This window comes from Rhea americana, unplaced genomic scaffold (genome assembly GCF_003343005.1).
Source record: "Rhea americana isolate MKP2758 unplaced genomic scaffold, rheAme1 scaffold_2, whole genome shotgun sequence".
Taxonomy (NCBI): Eukaryota; Metazoa; Chordata; class Aves; order Rheiformes; family Rheidae; genus Rhea; species Rhea americana.
Window position 1 is genome coordinate 5,237,210 of NW_028186149.1, and position 22,012 is coordinate 5,259,221.

The 22,012-nt window shown below is 35.4% G+C and overlaps 1 long non-coding RNA gene across 2 annotated transcripts in view; it reads right to left on the bottom strand.

Moving 5' to 3' along the window:
• Window positions 1-21,954, bottom strand: part of LOC146596627 (uncharacterized) — a 32,404-nt gene extending 10,450 nt beyond the window's left edge. For both annotated transcript variants that reach the window (XR_014895692.1, XR_014895693.1), the window contains exons 1-4: window positions 21,823-21,954; window positions 18,741-18,895; window positions 10,922-11,014; window positions 9,181-9,267 (exon numbers count right to left, since the gene is read on the bottom strand). This is a non-coding gene — a long non-coding RNA (uncharacterized LOC146596627). The remainder of the gene's footprint in view (window positions 1-9,180; window positions 9,268-10,921; window positions 11,015-18,740; window positions 18,896-21,822) is intronic.
• Between the last annotated feature and the right edge of the window lie 58 nt (window positions 21,955-22,012).

Below are 22,012 nucleotides of genomic sequence, written 5' to 3' on the forward strand. Positions count from 1 at the left end.
CCAGTCTCARACAAGCAGGTGTTGTTAACTCTCAAGCTATTTTATAAAGCTGTGCAGGTTTCACAAGACAGAGATGCTGCTGAGGAGATTCTCTTTGGARCTAGCGGGGTATTTTTGTTCTTTCAAATCTTCTGATGGCAAGAGCTATCTGCCTCCTGCTGCGTGGAGTTTGTAGGCATTAGCCTTTTATGTGAGGTAATTTTAAAGAATGAGAAAGATTGCAAGTATCCTGGATGAAAACCTTCTTTGTTTTTGTACACTCTTAAAAAACATGGTTTAAAATTCAGCTTCCTCAGACTCTGTTTCCTCTGTTAAAAGTCAAGGATTAAGTATCATTCAGATGTGTTGGAAATTAATTTATTTCCCCCCTTTTCAAAAGGTACCCATAGAGAAGCATTTGGCTTCCCCTCAAACAGAATAGGCTAAAAGGAAGGAAGAACTACTGAGCAGACAAGTTAGCACAGCTGTACTTTAAAATGATTAATACTTTAAAATGACTTAGGGACTGAGTTTGTATTTGTGAAAACAGAACAAAAGGTATAGTAGAGAGGCCATGGAAACYTTATACTATGGGCTGATGAAACATGATTAGATTATTAGCAATAAAACCTACAGAGATCAAGGAGTTAAACATATTTGTACTGAGAGGCCAGCTGTACTGGCTTGGAGGAGTACACTTGTTGAACAAACAATTTGCAAACATAACAGCTCTGCGTGTAGATGCAGAAGACTATAGAGATTTTGATATTACGTTTCCATATGTGAACTGAATGCAATTTTTTTCTTGTCTCTTTTAAATATGCTCTTACAATTCCTCTCAGTGGATAGTGATTTAAAAATATCAGTTTAGCATTTTAGTTTTTAAGCAAATAATTGACTACTAATTTTAAAGCAAATAATTGACTACTAATTTTTAACAGTATTCCTATGACATTGGAAATAATTGTATATCCTACCATTTTTAAATGTTATAGCCTTAAAAAAAACTGAATATGTACTTAGCCAGCCCTATCAGCGTACAGTTATGTGGGGCACTGACATAGCATGTTGCCAGTCCCTGTGCCACCAGAAATATGATCCCCTTTCTTATCTTCTCAGTATAGCAAGCTCCTTTATCCGTTTCCTTTACTAGCTGCTTTTGCCACTATTACTCTTCATAAATCTAACCGACAGACCACTAAAGTTGATGGCCACATTTCCACTCACTGCCACAGAGTATTTGCCAGGCCTGTTTTATACTATCAGACTGAAACTGTCTGTTACTCTTCATTTCTGATATTTCTCCTAATATGTACATCATGTTATTGTATGTATGTCATTGAAGAAATGATACGTGTGTATAGTGAGAAAAAAAGCTTTTATTTTCTTTTTTCCTCTTATATTTGCTGAAACAGTCAAATCTTCAGGAGTTACTACACAGCCAAACTTTCCCTGGATTACACGGCTAAAATAGATTAAAAGGATTGAAGTTTTGTAAGTAAACCTTTCTTCTGCAAATAATAAGGAAAAAAAGAGTTGAGGAGGCTAATCAAACTGTAGAAAAAGTCCTTAAGGAAGCATGATGGTGTCAAATGTGTGATACAGGTCAGTTTTTGATGGAGGAAAGAAAAGTCACAAGGTGTGGGTCCAGAAGCAGAGATTATTGTCAATCATTATTCTGTTTCTCTGTTATAAAAAAATGAATCAGTGGACAATAGGAAGCAGGGTTTTGACTGGCCATCTGGTCTGCACTCTATAGCTACAGCTGTGTTAGCCAGCTTAGAGGAGGAGCTGCAGTTGTGTAATGAACATATACAGCATAGGAGGGTGTGATATTTATGGCAAAGATAAGGACTGATGAAAAAGTAGGACAGGACATGGAACAGTTTATGTTCAAGACATCCTTTCAAATCCTTTTATCTATGATAAAATGATGCTGGGTATTTTCTTACAATATTCAGTCAGAAAACCTGAAATAAGAGACTCGATTCTTTTAACTTTGCTGTAGCATGCATAAATTCAAATGTTATGAATTAGTATACAGTTACCCAAGTTCATTTGGTCTAAACAGGTTACACAAACACATGTTTTTTCTGCCAAACAGAGTGATCAGAAGTCTTTGGTTTAGCAGCTTAATTTGTAAGACTTAGGAATTTATTTTATATATCTTGGAGCTGTTAGCATTTTGAGTACAATTCATCTTATATCATTCATAGAAATGAATCAGACTCATAATCAAATTAACAGTGGTCTGAGTAGAACAACAAATTATGTCATTGCAAGACAAATTCTTCAGTGATGTAAGTAATATTTGGTAAAATCTATAAATATATCATGGTATTTACTCCTTATTAGTAGAAAAATATGATTTTTAATGGGATTTCATTACATTTAAATAAATATATAAACAATGAATTTTAGAAGTAGACATTTATACTCTTTCCCCGCTATAGAGATGATTTAATAACTAATTTTGAAGGTAACTGTCTAACAATACACCTTTCTCTAAAGGGTATTATTTAGCTGTCATAGGTAAAGCTATATGAGATGGCTCATGTACCCATAGGGATGTGTTAACCTGCACACCAGTTACACACAGTTAGTATCAGACAGGAGCTAAGAGGCTACCACCACAGCACACAACACCAGCAAGAAGTTAGTCCATAACTGGATGGAAAAAGAATTACCAGAAAGAGAGATTTCCTCATTTTTGCTTTGGTTGAGAAATGTACCYGGGATCGTAGGTACTGTCCTTCAAAAAACATTCAGCTAGAGGCCATTGAACAAGGAATTAGTCAAATTCCTGTTTTTCCTGTGCCCAGGGGAGTTTAGGTGACAAGTACAGACAAGCATGAAAAGCTTTGAAAATAAATCCAGAGATATCATCCATCTGAGAATTCAGTGTCCTTAGAGCAAGGAAGGAAGGTGTTATTCTCTAGTATTCCTTAAAACTCTCAGAGCAAAGGAGTATTATATTCTGTCTCTGAAGATATTCTCAGCAATCTAAGTCTATTAAGTGCTAGTGCTTTAAGAAGTGCTACRAGAGAGTTAACACCCTATGACTCTAAGAAGCATTAGTTCTCAGTGAAAAAGTTGGGCCACAATAAATCCTTAGATAAAAGGGTGGAGGTAAGTAGCTGGCATTTGTTTCTAATTTGTGCTTATCTTATTTCACTGCAAATTTTAATTCTTCTCTTCTAACTGAATATGGAACATTTCATTTGTTAATCTTTTGCATTAATGTGGTCAATATAATTGGAGCTGAAGTGAGCTGCTTGCCAGACWTTCTAACTGCTGCCAAGAAAAACTTGGGTGTCATTTTAGAAAAATCCATGGGTGGAGGAGGAGGAGATCATGACCATCTGTCTGTGCATCAAAGGCTAAATCATTATAGGGGAAAAATAACTTCTCTCTGTTGTGTTTGCCAGCCATGGTCCCCTTCAAAGTAAGTTCAGTTAGTAACTTTTGAAGATAAACATTTTCAAAATTGTCCTGTGGGATTAAACACTTATTGGAAGGAAGCTGGGGAAAAAAATAAAGTACAAAACTGCACAAATTGGAAGTGAATGAGATAGCAGGAGGATAACATTGGAGGAAAGTAGACAATCTTCTTGGAATCTTCCCAAACAATTTCTGCTGCATCCCTTTCAGTTTCAGGGCTGTTGATCTAGCAAATATATAGAAAAGGGAGCATATAAAGTCTCCTAGTTGTCCTGCAGACAAATAACACTTATTTCATACCCCATAGCATTTACAGATTTCTTGATTTATCGTTTAACAAAGGGACTAACAGGATGGGAGAAAAGAGATGGTAAACAATCACCCAGACCTGCTTGAGCTTAGAGCTTCTGTTGCTAGCTATAAGGATAATAGTCTGAAAAGTAAAATCTCTGCAAAAAATAACGTAGGGACAGTAGTCTTTAGTATAGCTAATATTTTGTTCTTCTTGTTTGTTTTTTAATTGAAGGCACAGCAAAATGAAAAATTTTCTTTACTATTTGTAGCTATGACGGTAAAAGTACATCATAAGAAACYGAACTATGAATGTCTTTGAAAAGCAATCAGTCCTTCTAACCAGAAGTCACTACTGCAGGAATACTGTGGGATTCCTTTATCAATAGTCATTGTGATAGAAACTTCTCTATGAGAGCGAAATGGCAACAAACTGAGAATGCCAGTAACCATGGGAGTTCTGTTTAGGCTGCCACTTACAGCATTGCTACTGCTCTAGTTGAGTCTGCTATAGTAACTGCTTTAGTTCCTCTAAGTTCCATCCTCTAGCATACTCTCTCATCTAAATATTTGCATTTTATAGGGTATGAGGTATAACAGTTAAGTCCAGATATTGTTACTTAAAAATTTCACTCCTACTTCTCTGAGCAGGAATCCTCTGTGTTGTCATTCTTCAGTAGGAACACTTGGAATACTTGTCAGGAGTTTGGGGTTTTTCTTTGTGTTGAGATTCTTAATTCTCTCCTTTTTTGAATATAAAATAACTTGCAGCTATGGTTTGGACTTTATCTGAATATGAACCAGTTCCTGGATTTGATAATCTGTTTAGGACTACTAGGATCAAATCCTAAAAATGTGCATACTGAGAGTTCAAAAGGTAAATCAAGTTCACCTTTGTATGCTTGCTATTCTTGATTCCTATCTTGCCTGATAATATGAACTAATATTTAAGGATATAATAAAAAAGGCTTTTAGAGTTATACTTAATGTTCTGCTTCAATATTTTTAAATTCTAAAATTATTTTAAAGTTAGATCAGGATGTGACTTTTGGAAAAATAGTCCACTGCTTGTTTTTAATAAATCCAAAACCAAGTCCAAGTTAATTCCTTCTTATGCAATTGAATGTTTGAACATTTGGTTCTGAATGGGAGAGCAACAGCATTCTATCACATCWGGAAACTTTTGAGGAGATACAGATATTGAAAGTTTTTTTGTAATAGTAAGAACAAAGTATTAGCTCAGCCTCAGGTAATAAAATGCCAGTATGAAGATAAATGGAAAAATACAGCTGCTCAGCTAAGACTTCAAGACATATTGACAGCTCAAAGACAAATTACCTTTTTCATATGATCAAAGTTGAAGGATGTCTTGAAAAAGAATCTGTAACAAATTCCCCCCCAAATCAAAATTAGATCACTGTAACAATTTGGGTGAATTTGGTAAAATGTCTGTTTGCATCAGGTTTCTTGCTCAGRTAGTATGTTAATCATCTCTTTAAGCCTTAGTCTTCATTTTTAAGTTAACAAAGTAACAGGCTTTGGATATTATATATGTATTTTTTTAAAAAAAATTCAAAGGTTAAAGAGTAGAAGTTAGTAACTGAGAATTCCTGCAACACTTGTGCGGGCTTGTTTCATTATATACTGCTTCTGAACATTCTCCAAATGTTTTTTAAAAAATAGGAGTAGATACCTTTGTGCCCCTCTGCTGTATCGCAGGCTACATGGTAAATAAATAGTTGACCATGAACAGTAAAATTTACTGACTGAGCTGCATAATAGGATATCCTATAAAGCAGGAGTGTTAGAAATCTGCTCAGAGGATTGAATTGGAAAGTTGCCAGAAGTTCAAGGGCCACATCTATTTTGCATAAAATGGAGCAGATGGTAGCTGACTTCATCTTTGATATCATGGTACAGTCCACAGAGATTATAAATCCGAGTATRAAACACTCCATCTTTGCTTACTTCGAGCAGGTGATAAAGGAAGATACAAAATACCTTGCAGATATTTTGAAACATCTCTGAAAATAGGCTCTGTACTGCATTACTGCTTGCCTCATTGAGATTTTTCYAGAGAGAGTTTTGTTTTAGCACCTATGACTAATTGCAAGTTTCTTGGCAATATTGTTGGAGCTTTGCATATGCTGGCCCAGAGATTTAYCCTGTTCCTTAGAAAGTTGTCTATGATGTTACATAATCACATATAAATCTCCCATCATTATGTTTGGTCTATCTGATGCCATTCACATGCATAATCAGGTCAACTAATGGCCTGAAAGTTGGTATTTGAAATTCTTAGACACTGTCAAAGGGCTTGTGGGACATTAGCATATTGCGAAGGAGAGGATGTCTTAAGTGGTCCCTGAGGACCATCATCTAAAAGCTATTTAACATGCCATCAGTGTCTGAGATTCCCAGCTTTTTTGGTTCAAAGCCTAAGAGATTTAGAGCCTAATTCAGTAAATCTTAAATTTAGGAATAGTTTCACTCATGTTAAGCGAAGAAAGTAAACATGTACAAAATACTGCAAATAAAAACCTTAATGTGGACAAGGCAAAATTCTAGGAAACAAGTACCATCTACATATGCACACTAAGGAGACATAGGATGGAGAAAAAGTGTAATGGATAGTATTGAGCCTGTTACCTTTTGTAGCTGTCCTTGTCCCGCACTGTATCACAGTATATTAAATCATATGCAGTTGTATAAGATCTTAGCTATTTTTAATCCTATCGCTAATGTTTGCTAATGTTTTGATATAAAACACGTCCCCATTGAAATACTAGTATTCCAGATTCAGGAAGGCTAAAGCCTAAGGTCAAAAGCAGTAAATATAGATTAATTTTTTCAATTGCCCAATTTATTCAGAATGCCTGAAATCCATTAGACATCCGATAGTAAAAATTTTGTATTCTCTTGTCTTTTAGAAATGCTTAGGAATTTTGCTTCATTAGATTTTATCTACAGATGCAAGAATATCCCTAAACTGTTGGAATATTCTGCTATCTTATACTCAGAGCCCTAGAAAGAGATATATATGGGTTGTCATAATTTTTTCATGCAAGTGCTTTGTAAAAAAATAGTTCAAATTTGATTATTAATAACTCATCTGCTAGAAGAAAGATGATCTGAAAAGTAGTTATTATTTGTAATTGTTATGTGTTTCTCTATCTAGGCCCTTAAAAACAAAGATGGAAAACATATTGTCACCTGAAATTATAATCAGTATCAATAACCAGTACTTGTAAAGACTGATGTTTGACCCTAGCCTGCCTGCTTTGCTCTTATCTGATTGATTACACAGAGCAAAAAGAGATCTAAGCAATTTAAAAGGTGGAGATTCCACTGGCATCTCCACATGTCTTTCAGATCCTGCTCCTCTTCTTCCCTCTTCTGCCTGACAGTGGACATAGCTGTGTATCTCTGTATTGCTTCTCAGGATCTCTGGCTAAACCTTTAAAAGCTGTCTGAGATCTGAGTGAAGTTCAGGAAGGCTTTTGTTGGAGCCTGTTGGGGCTGTAGCTCTCGACATTAGTACTATCCAATGTGTCGTGAATATTCCCGATCTCATGATATAGTAACAGCTACATAGCCAAAGCAGTTGTATCCATCACTTCAGCAGGAACAAAATTAGAGAGGCTGTAAATTCTATCACAGTCTGGCCTAGTGCAAAATCTGCAGGGTATTCATCAAGAACTAAGGGGTGGTCCTCAGGTTTGCCACTTTTGACGAGAACTGCCCCGAGCCTTTGGAGAATCCAACCCTTCTTTTTCAAAATACACTACAAATATCAGAAAATGCAGCATATATAGGCAGTGATATCTCAATTTTACAGATAAGAGAACATGACTGGGGTCAAATTATTTYTTCATTCAGTTTTGCAGGCCATTTAGCATTCAGGAATCCCCGTGCTTGTCCTAATTCCACAATAGAAAAACAAAAAATCAAGGAGGGRAAAATGCTTAAAAACGATTACAATTTTTCTTTTGCTTTGAGATTTTTTTTTCAAGCAATGGCTTCCTCTTACAACTCTTAATACTTAATTAGTCATTTTAATCAGCATGGAGTTGTTATAATTTGTTACTTCTATGTTCTGATTATGAAATGTGATAGAATTCTAAATATTTAATAGGAATGGGATTATTAGCAACGTGCCCTTGTTGCTTCCTGCATTATTATACTCTTTAGTGTCATAAAATATATAATGTACCTGTAGCAAAGGGACTCTAGTAGAGCATCCAGATGGAACTGAATTCCTAAAGCTGTCATAGGTCTGCAAGTGTTATTCTCCAAATCTCAATATAGTCTTCCTAGATTATTATACATGAACACAGTACTGAATATATCAGTGAAAAAAGGCTTTCTCCATTTTCTATTTGTTAGTCCAAGTACTGTTGAAGGATATACTGCTACTAAATGATCAGTTTGACAAATCCTGAAATTGAAAAGACTATTTAGATTCTAGCTACCAATAATCTACTAATGATCGTTAACGGGAAGAAAAAAAATTAACAAATTTATTTCTAGTGCTTTTTGAGAAAGGTCAGACTCTGCCAACACAGAATGATTGTATAAAGAAGATAATATACTAATTTGAAATGGCATGGTACAAAACACAACTGAGCAATGAGAGTATGAAGAACATTATAAGAGTTTCTGAGAGAACCATGTACTGGGATATTTTGTTCATGTGATAAGTCATTGAAAGGTGACCAATATAACATCTGATAGTCAGTGCAAGAACACATGGGTGGAATGCTTCCCAGGTACTCACTTGAAACTAGTGATTTGGAAAAGGGAAATCCAGACATGAGTAGAACAGGGTGTTAAAGAGAAAAATAAAGGTTTACAGGAAAGACAAGCAATCTATGGCTCCTAAAAGGACCTTTTTCCACTGAAAGTAAGGCTGAAAGAGCTAATTTTAGGTTAGCAGTATATTTACAATGGTTCAAATAAAAGTTTGAGGGTCACTTCAGAAATACAATAAATAAATGTGGGATTTTGAAATATGCAAGATACCAAAATAGAACAGCTGCACAAAACATCATGATAAAGTCTGATTTTCTTTTTAGGACTACAGATGAGGTGAAAGTAACCCATATGACAACGAAACAATTAAACATCAACCATAGCGGGAGGTTGCATTAAGAATAAATAAAACTTATTATATAGTGATATAATAGAGGATGAAATGAAATTATCTGTGAGTTGCTGGACCGAAGTGAAATACATGGGGCATTTCATGTAGTAAGAGCACTGCCTAACTGACAATAAACSACCCACCTTCCTTTCTGCTGTCAGTTAGTTGTTTATCTTGACCACAGCTCCAGTGGAGACAAAGATCAGATGAGTGGCAAGGTGTCAGTCAAAGGTTTCTGCAATTTTGATTGCTCTGTAAATCACATAGGTCCATCTGGGACTACTGCTAGAGAAGCTAATTCTCATCTTAACTCTATCTTTTCCTACCTGTGTCAGTGTGTATCTGAGATCAGCTATCATCTGCTGTGCTTTAGCTTCCATTCCACCATCTCCAACTTTTCTGTATCTCAGCCACTGCAGATATAAAGCACATTAAGGACATTTTTAAAGCCTTCTACTTATTAATTCAGATGCTTCTTCCTTACTGTGTTCTTCAGTATCACTTTGAGACTTAGTCTAGCTGACAGCCACATGGCCAGGATAATATCTGAGCCTTCYACTAGTCAAAAGGAATACACATTTTTCAAAGAGCTTTCCTTAAAATCCTATAATGTATGTTTTTTCCATAAAGCTTATGCAGCARAACAAGAATAATCAGAAATCAGGTATCATGTTTGAACTGGGGAGGTGGTTTCTTCAAAAACGGTGAAAGAATTAAAATATTTCTCAAAGGACAGCATSAAGTTTACCATAAGATCTTTGTTTTTCATAAAATGTATGCAGAACAGATGCAGAATATTCTTAGCATGGATTGTAACAAATAGGAATTAGGAAATGGAATTAGGCTTACAATATGATACATATATATGATTGACTTGTTCAGGAATGAAAAAAAATAAGTAGAGCAGAAATGTTACAAAAATACCTAAAAAGAATTACTAAAAGGGAAAACTAAAAACTAAAAAAGGCTTTTTGAGCCTTCATTGATATATGAATAGTTCATAAAAGAAATAAAAAGGAAACATAATACTGGTGTGATTAGAACAACCTTTATTCTGAATCTGCCTTATTCCTAGTTGCTCAGTTTAGTTGCTTGTTTCACTCACATTTGTCTTCAGACAGGATCCTCTTTAATATATGCATCTGATACCATTTTTTTTTTGGTATCTCTACAGTTCAAGTTGCAGGAAAAGTGAGGTTGCTGATTTGGAAGACAAATATTTCCATACAATAAATTTCCTCAATAAGAACTCAAATAGATTTTACTTTATTACATGGTTCTTAAATTTGCAAGGACTTGGAATATAAATTTCAGTCAATCTGTCAATATGTTGGGCTATGTGTACTTTTTAAATTCAGTATTAGGAAATAAAATATAGGCAGTGAGTTTATGTCTCTCTGGTTGGAAAAATATTCAGTCCAAAGCTCTATAGCAATCTGCTTAATAACCATGGTGGTTTAGGCTTGGAATAGTTTTCTTAAATCAGATTGAGATCTGTAAAAAACATATTACTCAGATTCTRTATTACCATCAAATACAGATTCGTATTAACACTATGCTTTAGCTTAACTTTATTATTTTATTTTAATTTTAGTTGATAGTTAATTATTTCTAATTGCATAAGGCAGATACTATTAAAATACAAACTCATACCAACCGTAACATGTTTTCTTCTTTCAACATATCTTTTTCAGCCTTGAATACTCCTGAAACCATATAACTGGGATATAACTGTTCTGTTCTTAGGCAAAAACCCAAAGATTCTTATTTTCTCAGAAATAGTCACTCTTATTTCCTATTCYAACTCCCAGTTCTCCCAATAAAAAGGTAAGAACAAGGACTACATTCTAGCAAACCAAGATTTCTATAGTTTCAAATAACTAGCTAAAAAAGAATGGTAACTAATTCTATTTTATTCTGCCCTATTCTGCTCTAAAAATTCTACTCAGTGAATAGTAGAATGTTTTCTTCCTTAAACAAACAAACAAACAAACAAACAAACAAACAAACCTAAAAAGTAAAGGAATGTAAAGGAATAAAACAAATTTCCTTTCACTTTTACAGTACCTTTGATTTTTTTTTCTTGGTCTAGACACACATATTTAACTTGTATTTTCATAGTTGTAATCTCTTCCATTTCCAAAACATTTTTCACTACTCCTGAAAAGTACAAAAAGAAGAGGGCCTGGTTAATGCCACAGATAATAAAGTGATTAYTGATATTATTACTGTTTCTGTAAATATGTTAATATTCCATAAATGTTCCATTAATATTCAGTTTTATACCCAAACACAACTGATATGTGCAAAAGGGTACMTAAAACTGGTTGGTTCATCATATTTATTTCCAAAATACTGTTTTGAAAACTGTAAAAAGTGCCCAGGAGAGCTGATCCTATCTCAAGGACTGGCAAAGGTCCCGATCCTGGCAGTGGATCCACATAGAAGTAATTTCTGTCCTACAGATATCCTTTTGTGGAATTTAATGTCTCTCAATAGAGACAATGCATTTCTGACATTTGAAGTAACAAATTTCTGTTTTTTCTGAAATATTACTGAGCTAGTTTAGCTCTCTTTTGATTTATGATACTGTTCAAGGGTCTAGAATAATTTTAGCATATATGTTACAGTGTTAGCACTTTTAAGGTACAATTCTTGAACAGAAATATAGCCAAAGCAGTAAGTATAGGGAAAATACACTGCAGAAAGCTTTCTAATACAGATAAAATTTATTTAAAATAATATGCTACAGTAGAAATTATTTTTTCAAGATACAYGTGAACTAAATAATTAATATGTATAAATATATTCTCATAGATATTTTATACTCCAGGTAGCACAACACTGAATTGAAATATGGTGAGGAAGCTAGCTTTTGTCAGCATACACAAGAATGTCTGTTTCGGACTCTGGATTAGATCTGGAAGTGCACTGCTTCAAACATTCCCGATGTTCAGAAGGATAAGTTTATTAGATGGATACATTTTATTCCTCTCCAAAATAATACCAAGTTGAAAAATACTCTAAAACACACAGATGACTATATGATAACAGAGGAGCAAGTATCTCCTCCCGTATCATTAAGCGGTTAACAGTATGAATGAACATGGTTGCTTTCGCAAATAGATTTCAATTAGCAGATGAAATAGAAAACTCGTCTGAGAAACTGCTCTAAGAAACTGCATACCACATTTCCCAAGTGAGTGCTTTGCTACTGCACTGCATTAAAAGAACAGTCCTGTAGCTCAAGCCACTAGAGGCTGTTYATAATTATGGCTAATTTTTCACGGATGTATTTTGTATATTTTTTTATCAGGGTATTGGCATTTTATAGCTAACTTAGATTTTGTCCGGCTGAAAGTTGCAGTCCTACTCTACACAGTATATCTTGATAGAAGCAAGAAGTGTTGCTAAACTTATAAATGAATTTCACTTGAGTAATCTAAAGAAGATAATTCATATAAAAAGTAACTTTTCTTCAGTGCAGATAACTTAAGTCTCAGCAGCATGTGAAAATCCTCTCTAATATAATAATGCTGAACAGAAAGCTACCTTTAAGTATCACTGCTCCACATATGTCACTGTTTCCTGATGTTTCATCTTTTTTTCTGAAAAGTAAAATATTAGCCTGCCTAACTACCTTCAAGGGGATGACCTGCTTTTCACTGACTTCTACATAGTCTTAAAAAATAATAATTTGGGGGGACTGGAAGATCTGGTAAGTAATCCTAGCGTGTAGTAAAGCATATAAACAGTGTTCACACTAGCTTAGAAAATATGAAAAAAATGTAATTTAAAAAAATGCTGTCAAATTCAGATAGGTACCTGTATATTGTGAAAGTTTAAAGTCTCCACTCCACCCRTCCAAAGAAAAGCAAGAGCAGTTGACTGATTCAATGTTAATGTTTCCTAGTGAAACCACATACTAGAAGTGGGACGTTAGAGAAAACTACTAATCTGATATATTTTACATTTATTACCACAAAATTAATTACAAATCACAAATTGTTTAGTGTTTTAGTGTTTTGCTAGATATTTAAGATCTAGAAAAACTATTCTTTACTGAGCATAGACTTGCATTAGTATATTAGCAAAATTAAGAAAATTAATTCACCTTAGAAATGTCTGTTGCAGGAACATAAAAAAGCTTGTTAGAGAAATCTATAGACTACAAATGTTACAGCCAAGACCCATCAAAGGAACTTGTGCACCCTTTACTTACCTGTGTCATTTGCAAGGAGGTATTTTATTGCCACAGCTTTGTCATTTATGATTTAATACTGTTTGTTTATACAATTAATAGTTATTTTAAAACTGTTGTGCCATAAGAATGGCATTTCTTTCCTGTGCTACAAGAATTTTCAGCTGGTACCAATGCAATAATATGAATTATAACAGTCATATGAAAATTCCAATTTCTCTATAATGCCATCAATCAAAGATCAACAAGCAGGCATCAAAGTTCAGTCACCCATGCTCTCTCCTGTTTGAAATTTAAGTCTGCAGTACTACACTGTATAGTCAGTAGATGCTCCATCTCATGATGTGAGTCCATGTCAGAGAACATCATCTGTACTTTAGTTAGCATGAAAAGCAACATTGGTCAGACACAAAATTTGAAGAGAGAAATTAAAGCATATTTTCACAAGTTTTATCCACTTACGCAACACTGGCAGCTAGGATAGTGTAGTAACAGGGTATATTAAGAGGAAACAGGAGTTAGGGGTGTTAAGGAGAAAAGGAAAGAGAACAAAGATAACCAACTTGAAGGGAAGATAGCACAGGAATGGTATCTCCCCTTTCCCTTCCATATGCTGTGTCAAGCAACAAAGCTATGAATTCCAGTTTGAGATTTGAGTCAAACCATTACTATTTTGTTAATAATACTGGTAGGATGCAAAAACAAAGCCAGCAGAATAATTCTTCTGTTTATACTAAACAGTTAATAAATGCTAAAGAGGTATTTGAATGGCATGGACTACTGTTTGGACTCTAGTTGTAGGAGCCAGTTCAGAATTCAATTGCTCAAATGCTGTCCTTGCCCTCAGAGTCCAGGAGGTGCCCCGTTTTTAAAACAGCTCTGTGAATATCACAACAAATTAAATCTGGTTCTAATTTGTAAACTTTGATGGAAGCCACAGATACAGCATTTCTCGGATCTGTCTTCTGGATGAAATGAGTATCTTCTGCATTCTAACCCTAAGTATGGGCTCCTCTTCTCTGTCTAGCAACTATTTTTATAAAAATTTGAGGATCTTAATTCCTTTAAAGGTAGCCACCCCTCTATCAAATTTGTCTGAAATCAGCCTATGTGCTCAAAACCTATTAAACAGGCACACATGTGCTATGATTGCATAAATCTCCTCTCCTTAGTAAACCAGGCTAAATACCTCTAAGAAGCCAAATGAAAGTTTAATCTTAAGAAATGACATTTACAAAAAATCCGTTTATTAAAGAAGTTCCTACTGAATTTAATGCCATGTTAATATTACTAGAGATAAAAAGAAATAATATTCTTCATATGAATTTTTGGCCTCTCCTCCAAATTTCTGCATCAAAATATGATTTTCAGTCAGGCTGATTAGAACACTTTCACCTGAGAAGCTACACAGCAAATGGATACCTTGTCTGTTTCAGTGCTAAAGTCAATATTAACACTGATATACTATGCATCACCATGGTATTCAGACGGACTTTGCATTTTGATTGAAGTACAAACATATCTAGGGTGCCAGACACATGCAGTCCAAGTAGGTAGCATACATTCTGTTTTCTAATTTGGCTGGAGAATCACAGACTGGCTAAATTTTAGTCAATGATCAAATATTCACGGACCTAGAGATCACAGAAAGCCAAAGAAACATTAACTGTTCTAGAGCTGTTGCTCACAACTTGGTTTCTGAAGTTTCATTCAAGGAATATAGTAATTCCTGCTGAAACTATTATACGCCCAACATGCTGGAGCCTAAAGGAAAGATAAACAAGTCAGTGCTGCTGAATATTAAGGCAAAAGGAAATAGCTGCATAGATATGAGGGATGTTGGCCAGTTTCAGGCTTTATAAATAGCAGTCAGTGGATCAGAAAGTTTATGACACAAAAAAATCCTACACAACCTTTTGTTTAAAACAGGTTTTTACATTGATATAATTCTACCGTTTTAAAGTGCTACATTCATGTGCTACAGAGGAACTTTCTAAAACTCAGGAGAAAATATTAATATTTTGGAGAATGATCTTAATGGCAAAAATGCAATTAAAGGAAGGTAATTATTCACTTTGCCTGAAAAAAAGACAGAATGTTCTAAAGATATCAAAATTTTAATTTGCCAGTTCCAAACTTAACAGAGCAGCATGGAAATGAAATGCTAGGACATGATTGGCTAGATCCGTAAGCAAGAAAAGGAAGTTGGAAGTGATAACCAAAAGTGGAAGTGATCATCCAAAAGTTCAGGCACTGGTGCACTCACCCGGGGTATAGGAGACCTGTGCTCAGTTCCCTTTAGTGTTTGAGAAAATCCACTCACTTAGGTTAGTAGGGATTTCGGAACAAACCTTCTTGTCTTGTTTCACATAAATGTTCACTGAGACAGACAGAATGACTCAAGCCTGTTGAGTAAACCAGCACCGCGAAGGTATTTTCATCTTTTAATCTCCATTCAGATATGCACTTAAAATACTTAAACAGAATGAAGACATTGAAGAGCACCCAAAACGTCCCCCAAAAAGTGTTGCTTCTAGAACTAATRAGGGTTTTTTACTCACTTTCTTCTTTTTTGTTTGTTTGTTTTTTGTTTTAAGGAATTATCTTTTTTGTCTGCCTAAYAAGATATGGTTTGCTTTTGGAACTCTATATGAAGAATAGTTAATACTTTGTATAATAGGTGTATTGATTTTTACAAGTCGTGGAAAAAGGAACCATTATAGGAGAAATACTGACAAATGCATCCGTTGCTGAATATTTGCTCACAGTATTTTCATGTATTTGAGTATCTTGGCAATATAACTTGGCAACACCTTTTTTCCCTCTGACAAGGATTGTGAGATCAAATGTGTGTATTTACGTACGTGTGAGTGTAGGGGGGAGCACACAGTTGGACTGTAACTGATCTAGCAGTAGGGTTCTTGCAGTATAGTAGTTACTGTCAGTATGACCCAATAATTACTATCAATAGACAACTTCTTCAATAAATTTACATCAATCCCCCCCTTTTTTTAGCAGAAAATATGACCATAAATTTTACCCAGTAGGGTCATTTTTCAATAAGAATCTCTGCAGCATATGTTGAGTTGGTATTAAGCCACTTTTCATGCTGTCTAAGGTTTCTGCCAAGTAATGTAACAATGCCTGGCATCAACCCAGTGGAACAGTATTCTTTACTGATGAATTACTTAATTGAGTAGAAGTGGACACGAAGGCTAAATCAAGTAGTTACCTCCTTGKATTTTCTTCACCATGTGGAGTACACTGGTAGACATCTAGGACTGGATTTGTTTTGAGGTGAGTGATAAAAAGAACCCAATAAACAAGTTGTATTCCCTATTTCTCTGATGTGAGAACTGGAAGAGCAGTTCCAGTAGATAAGCTGATGTCCATAGCATTCTTTTTSTAGAATAAATTTCTTAAATGAAAACTAAATGAATTGAAGGCCTATTTCTTAATGTTAATCTATTAATTTAATATTAATCTATAGTAACCATGAAAAATATCTGGAAACTAAAATCCTTCTTTTTCTTCTCCTTGTTCCACAAAACATTTTTCTCTTCCATCAGAAATTTTTGTCTTCCATCCAAATACACAGACTGGACTTGTAGTAACAATGGCTCCGTTTGTAGCCATTTTCATTCTCACTGATCTTATCTGATTCAGCCATTTCTCATGTTCTCCTAACTTCAAGCAATTTAGAATGTGTTCTGCCCTGATGAATGTGAGTAATGTTTACAGAAGAAATGGATGTGCACTAAAGGGACACTCTGACTCTCCTTGATATTAATTTTTTAAAATTATTATTATSCTGCATGATGGTATTTTGGAAATGGTTAAAGAGATTTTTTTTTTCTCTCTTAACGCATAGAGGCAGTTTAAAAGACTGGAAACACTTTTATTCAGGGATGCATGTTAGACTTTTCACATCACCTCATATAGGAAAATATAACAAGTAATATATGCCTAATAAACATTATGAAATAATTTTATAAACAAGTAGATCACTGTTTAGTGTTTATACTTGTGCAAAATTCCTAAAGGTATGATACTGTAACAACAAACCTCAACAGACTAAATGTAATCAGTTTCACAAGCATGGACCTTATGGAATACTCAAGTAAATCACACATGTGTTGAACAATGTTTGTTTTGCAGATGTTCTTTTAGTGTCTGTTTGTGCATTCATACTGTTACAGGCTTCCCATCTGAACTTATCCATTCTAATAAAATCTTGGCAGCAGCTCTGATTGTAATGTCATGTGGATTGGTAGTTGCTGTATGTGTGTAGTACCCCTAAGAATAACAAATAATATTAAACAAGCCTGCAACTTCAATGCCAATAAACAAGACTTCTTCATTCTGCTATACATTTCTTGCTGACATACGAAAATAAAAAGGTTCTTGTCTTTGGGAATTTAGTTAAAGAGAACACTACAGAAAAGTTAGAACAATAGAGAGTAAGTAGACCTAGCAGGAACTGAAAAGTTAGCAGAATTAAATGAAAAAATGTTAAAATAGTTATGACACAGGGAGGGGGAGAAGATAAGGAAAGAAGAGGAGGCTGTCTCCCATTCGCCTCCATTCTTTGTGGAGGACATCAGGGAGGTGATTCGTCCAATCTAGTAAAATTGGTTAGTTCAATACAGTAATAAAATGAATTTCCTAAGAATGAATGTCAATAGCAATAGTCCAAGTACATCTTTGAAAATTCTTAACCCAAAGATAATACAATTCGTAATATGTACTGATTTTGTGCATTTTTAATGGAATGGTTAAGGGTTTTTGGAATTAACCCGTCAATATAGAAAAATGAAAGACTAGTTTATCTCATGATTTTGTGACAAAAAGTAGGATGGCTTATATGTCTTAAACACACATCTTTCTGTTTTTACATATAAAGGTTTCCAAAGAATCAAGAAAACTTGCTGGGTTTCTAGTATCTAGCTCTTTGGTCTTGATTTGGGAAGATGGTCTAGATCYAGGGGCAGGTTTAGCTCAGTTGGTTAGAGTGTGGTGATGCTAATGCCAAGGTCACAGGTTCAATCCCCATATGGGCTATGCTGAGGGTTGGACTATGATCTCCAGAGGTTCCTTCCAACCTTACCATTCTATGATGCTATGAATATAAAGCAGTCTAGCCAAACTATCTATGTTATTAAAAGCCTTGATGAAATCTGCTTGCCTTTTACRCTTTTACACAGCTAAATACATGATGGCTGTGGTTAAAGATTAAAAGGATCAACTCATTAAAAAGTATGGTGTCAGTGTGGAAAGTAATCATCAAGCTTTTGCATGCATTGATACATTGTTTAAAGACATGCCAACTGAAATAAGGTGTATGAGGATTTTTTTTTCTTTCCCAGCCTCAAGCTTTTTTTTTCTGTAAAATTAAAATGGATAATCATCTTAAGAACCATTATACTAGGCCTTTTGGTTACAGAAATCAGTGACAGAATAGACATCTGTTGTATTAGTTCTTTTCCAGTTTCCGCAAATCAATGTATGTTTTTTTTTTTTTTCACGCTTGAGCTGAAGCAATTGAGACAAGAGTGACTGTCATCTTAGAAATGCCTGCTCTACACTTTTGAATAAGAATCTTCTATCTGCTTTTTATATCATTATCCTTTCAACCATAACTTAAAAGAAAACGTCTTCAGTCATATTCTTCATGCAAAAACTTACTTTCTTCCAGTCTCATCCAGCAAGGTATCAGCTAGCAATCCAGTTACCAATTACTCCTTGAGAAGACATGCTTTGGTTTGCAATTTGTTGTCACTTTGTATATCTCACTTTCAAATTCCTTATAGTTAGACGATTGACGCTCTTGCCCTGAAATACTTGACCACAATAAGGAAAATAAGAACAAGATGAACAACTGTTAGTTGATATGCAAAATAAGGCAGATAATTGCATTCATCATTTCTTACTTACTGCACTCCTTCTTCYTACTATTTCCTCCATCACAAGGTTAGAAGAGTCAAAAAAGGAAATAAGTTATACTCTATGGCGTTGTGAGCAAAACAGATACCAGTTTCTGCTATTTCTGCAACAAACTTCAGTATGGCATGTCAAAATGAGACTGTTGTCTGGTAATCCATCCATGATTGATGAAGGATGATGTGGGGGAAGGGCGCACTGAGAAAGATCAGATTACAGTTTAACAAGCAGTTTGTATTTGAATAACAGAACTAAAAAAACTGCCACTCAGAAGGGGCAGATCAAAGAAACAACCTAGGTAACCTACAGTTAAGATGAATCTAGGAATCTAGGAACCTATCATTGTAATCTTTGTTGAAGGGAAGAAAGACAATGGCAGTGGAGAAGTAAAGGACAACATAGCTAAGAGACTTTGTTTTTTGATTGGACTGACAACTTAAAAAACTGCTGGAATTGATTGTATCTGTCTAGTTGCCTACATCCATGTTAGTCAATGTTAGCAACAAAGTCTTTAGCTTACAATATAACTTGTTTCTTTTTTTAATATATGTTGTAGCAAGGAATAGAAGCATTTTAGACCATTGCAAAATACTGCAACCAATTGATCTCTGGCACAAACAAAGCCTTTCAGACACAAAAAATAGAAACTGGTGAGAGATTACTGTCAATAACTCTCAGAAAGGAAAGGAATGTCTCTTTGGTAATTAAGTGACAGGCCAGCAGATCACAAATGCAGTAATTCAGACAAGTTAAGTTTCACATCCAGTTTTATTTCCATAGCCAACAGTGTGTGCACAGAGCCCAATTACAGGAAATATAATCATCTTCTGTAATTAAATTCTGTTAAGAAGTTTCACTTTTACAGTGTATCATTTGTTCCTCTGAGTTTTCAAGCATGGTCCTACTAAAACCTCTTGTTGCCTTATCAGTACCTTATTTTACATATAATACAGCCTTCCCTCATAGCAGTTAATTCTGGATTGTCTCCCCCAAATTTGCAATTTTTTGGACTGTGTTTGGAAATACTGCATGTCTTCCATCATTCTGGTTTCTCTTATAGAATGTATGGATCAATTTGTGTGGTGCATGTGCCTCTGCCTTTCTCATTGCAAGGATTTCAACAGATACGTATCAAATAACCGGGGGAGCCTAGGAAAGGGTTTTTTTWWTWWTTTWWTTTWWTTTTTTTTATTCTGAAGTCTATTCACTAGCCTTTATTCATTTGCGAGTTCCACAGTTATGAATGCTTACTATTCCCACTTGGTAAGCTTACTTTGCCTTTGGAGGATGATGCAAAAATGTGATATTCAAACAGATTTTTTCCAAGAAATCTTGGARAACAGAGAGTATACAACTGCATGCCTACAGATATGTAGGCAGAATGAGAATAGATTAAAGGTGAAGAGCTATCTTAACTCTGGCATTTCACAGTTTTTCCACGCTTTACTTCATAGCCTTAATATTCTCTCTGTATATACTTTATTTTAGAAAGAACATAAACACCTGCAATGATTTTGGAGAAGGTAAATGTGTAGTTAAAAACACATATGGGTCAAATAACTGGACTATATCTAACAATTAAAATTTTATAGGCGGAGTTCTTTTCCCTATTATGTCCAAAATGAGCTCCTCTTTCTATTTTCCATTCCTTTTCTCCATTTTCTGCCAAAAATCAACAGGATTTATTTCTGTATTTTTTCTCACACTTTGGCAGGATGATATAGTTTAATAACTGTTTAATTACTAAATTGCAATAACTAAATGATTTAATTACATAATTACTAAGCAGCAATTCTTTAATTACTAGACATTGTTTAATTTTTTCTTCTCTTCTCTGAGGTTCCAAAGAATTCTGGAAGCATCTCAATGCTAATAGATAATAGTGAAAATGAACAGAATACTTTCCAGGCTAAACACAATAGTTTGATCTTTAGAACTTACRTTCAAAAGGATAAGGACGTTTCATTTATTCTTCCAAAAATACCTATGTTAGAGACAATTTATACTAAATAAATTGGGCAAGTCTGAGGGCAGCTATGGCAGATTTCACCAACAATRAGGTATGAAAAAGGGCTGAAAAAGTTGAAAGACAGGTAACATTCAATTAAGTGCTTTCCCATTCGCTGTTCCCAAAATTCACCAGAAATATTTTCATATTTTACTAAAGGAAGAACCATACTTAAAAACAAAATAGGTAGACTGGACAATAAAGCTTAAAGAAAGAAATCTAAACTCAAGAGCTTTTTCAGACAGATGGCTAGACCATCATAACCAGTATGTTATGAAAATTTTAACTGAGATGAATGAAAACACTGCCCTTAGCTATACTGTGTGTTAAGACAGTGTTCTCTAGACATKGAAGATTCATTAGCTATTTAAGGCCTGCTCCAGCAATTAATTTGTCTTACCAAAAGTAGTGGTAATGTTTTATTCAGTAAAGGTTTGGGACAGCTGATCTTACATTTGATTCTCTAATTTAAGTCATTGTGTAAATGGTTATGAGAAACCACAACGGAAGCATATACACAGGGTGATCCTGCCGTCTGAACCGTGGTAGGTTTAGTATCKCACACTCCGGTACGCATCCGTTTAGTATCTCGGCCTCCGTTGAGTTCAACGGCACATTCTGTGGTGGAGCTCGGATGCTCGTACGGGTTTGCCTAGGTTTTGTTCGCTCACGCACCTAGCGGCCTGCAGTAAGGGTGCTAGTGGCTGGCCGTACTGCGAGGGAAAGGCTGGCGCTCCCTCGGTGGCCTCCCCAGCGCTTGCCCCGCTGTCCCCAGCCCGCACCGCCAGCACGCTCGCTCCGCGAGCGGGGCTTACTTACAGGGGCAGCCGCCGCGGTGAGGCTGCTCGGGGCGTCGCGCTCGCGCGGAGCCGCCTGGCTCCGGGCCCGGCGAGGCCGCGCCGTCGGCTCGCGCTCTGCCCGCCCTCGCCAGGGCGCCGTGAGGCGCGGGGAGGCGGGCGCGGCGCGAGGCGAGCAGCGCCCAACGGCCAACGGCCAACGGCTGCGCGGG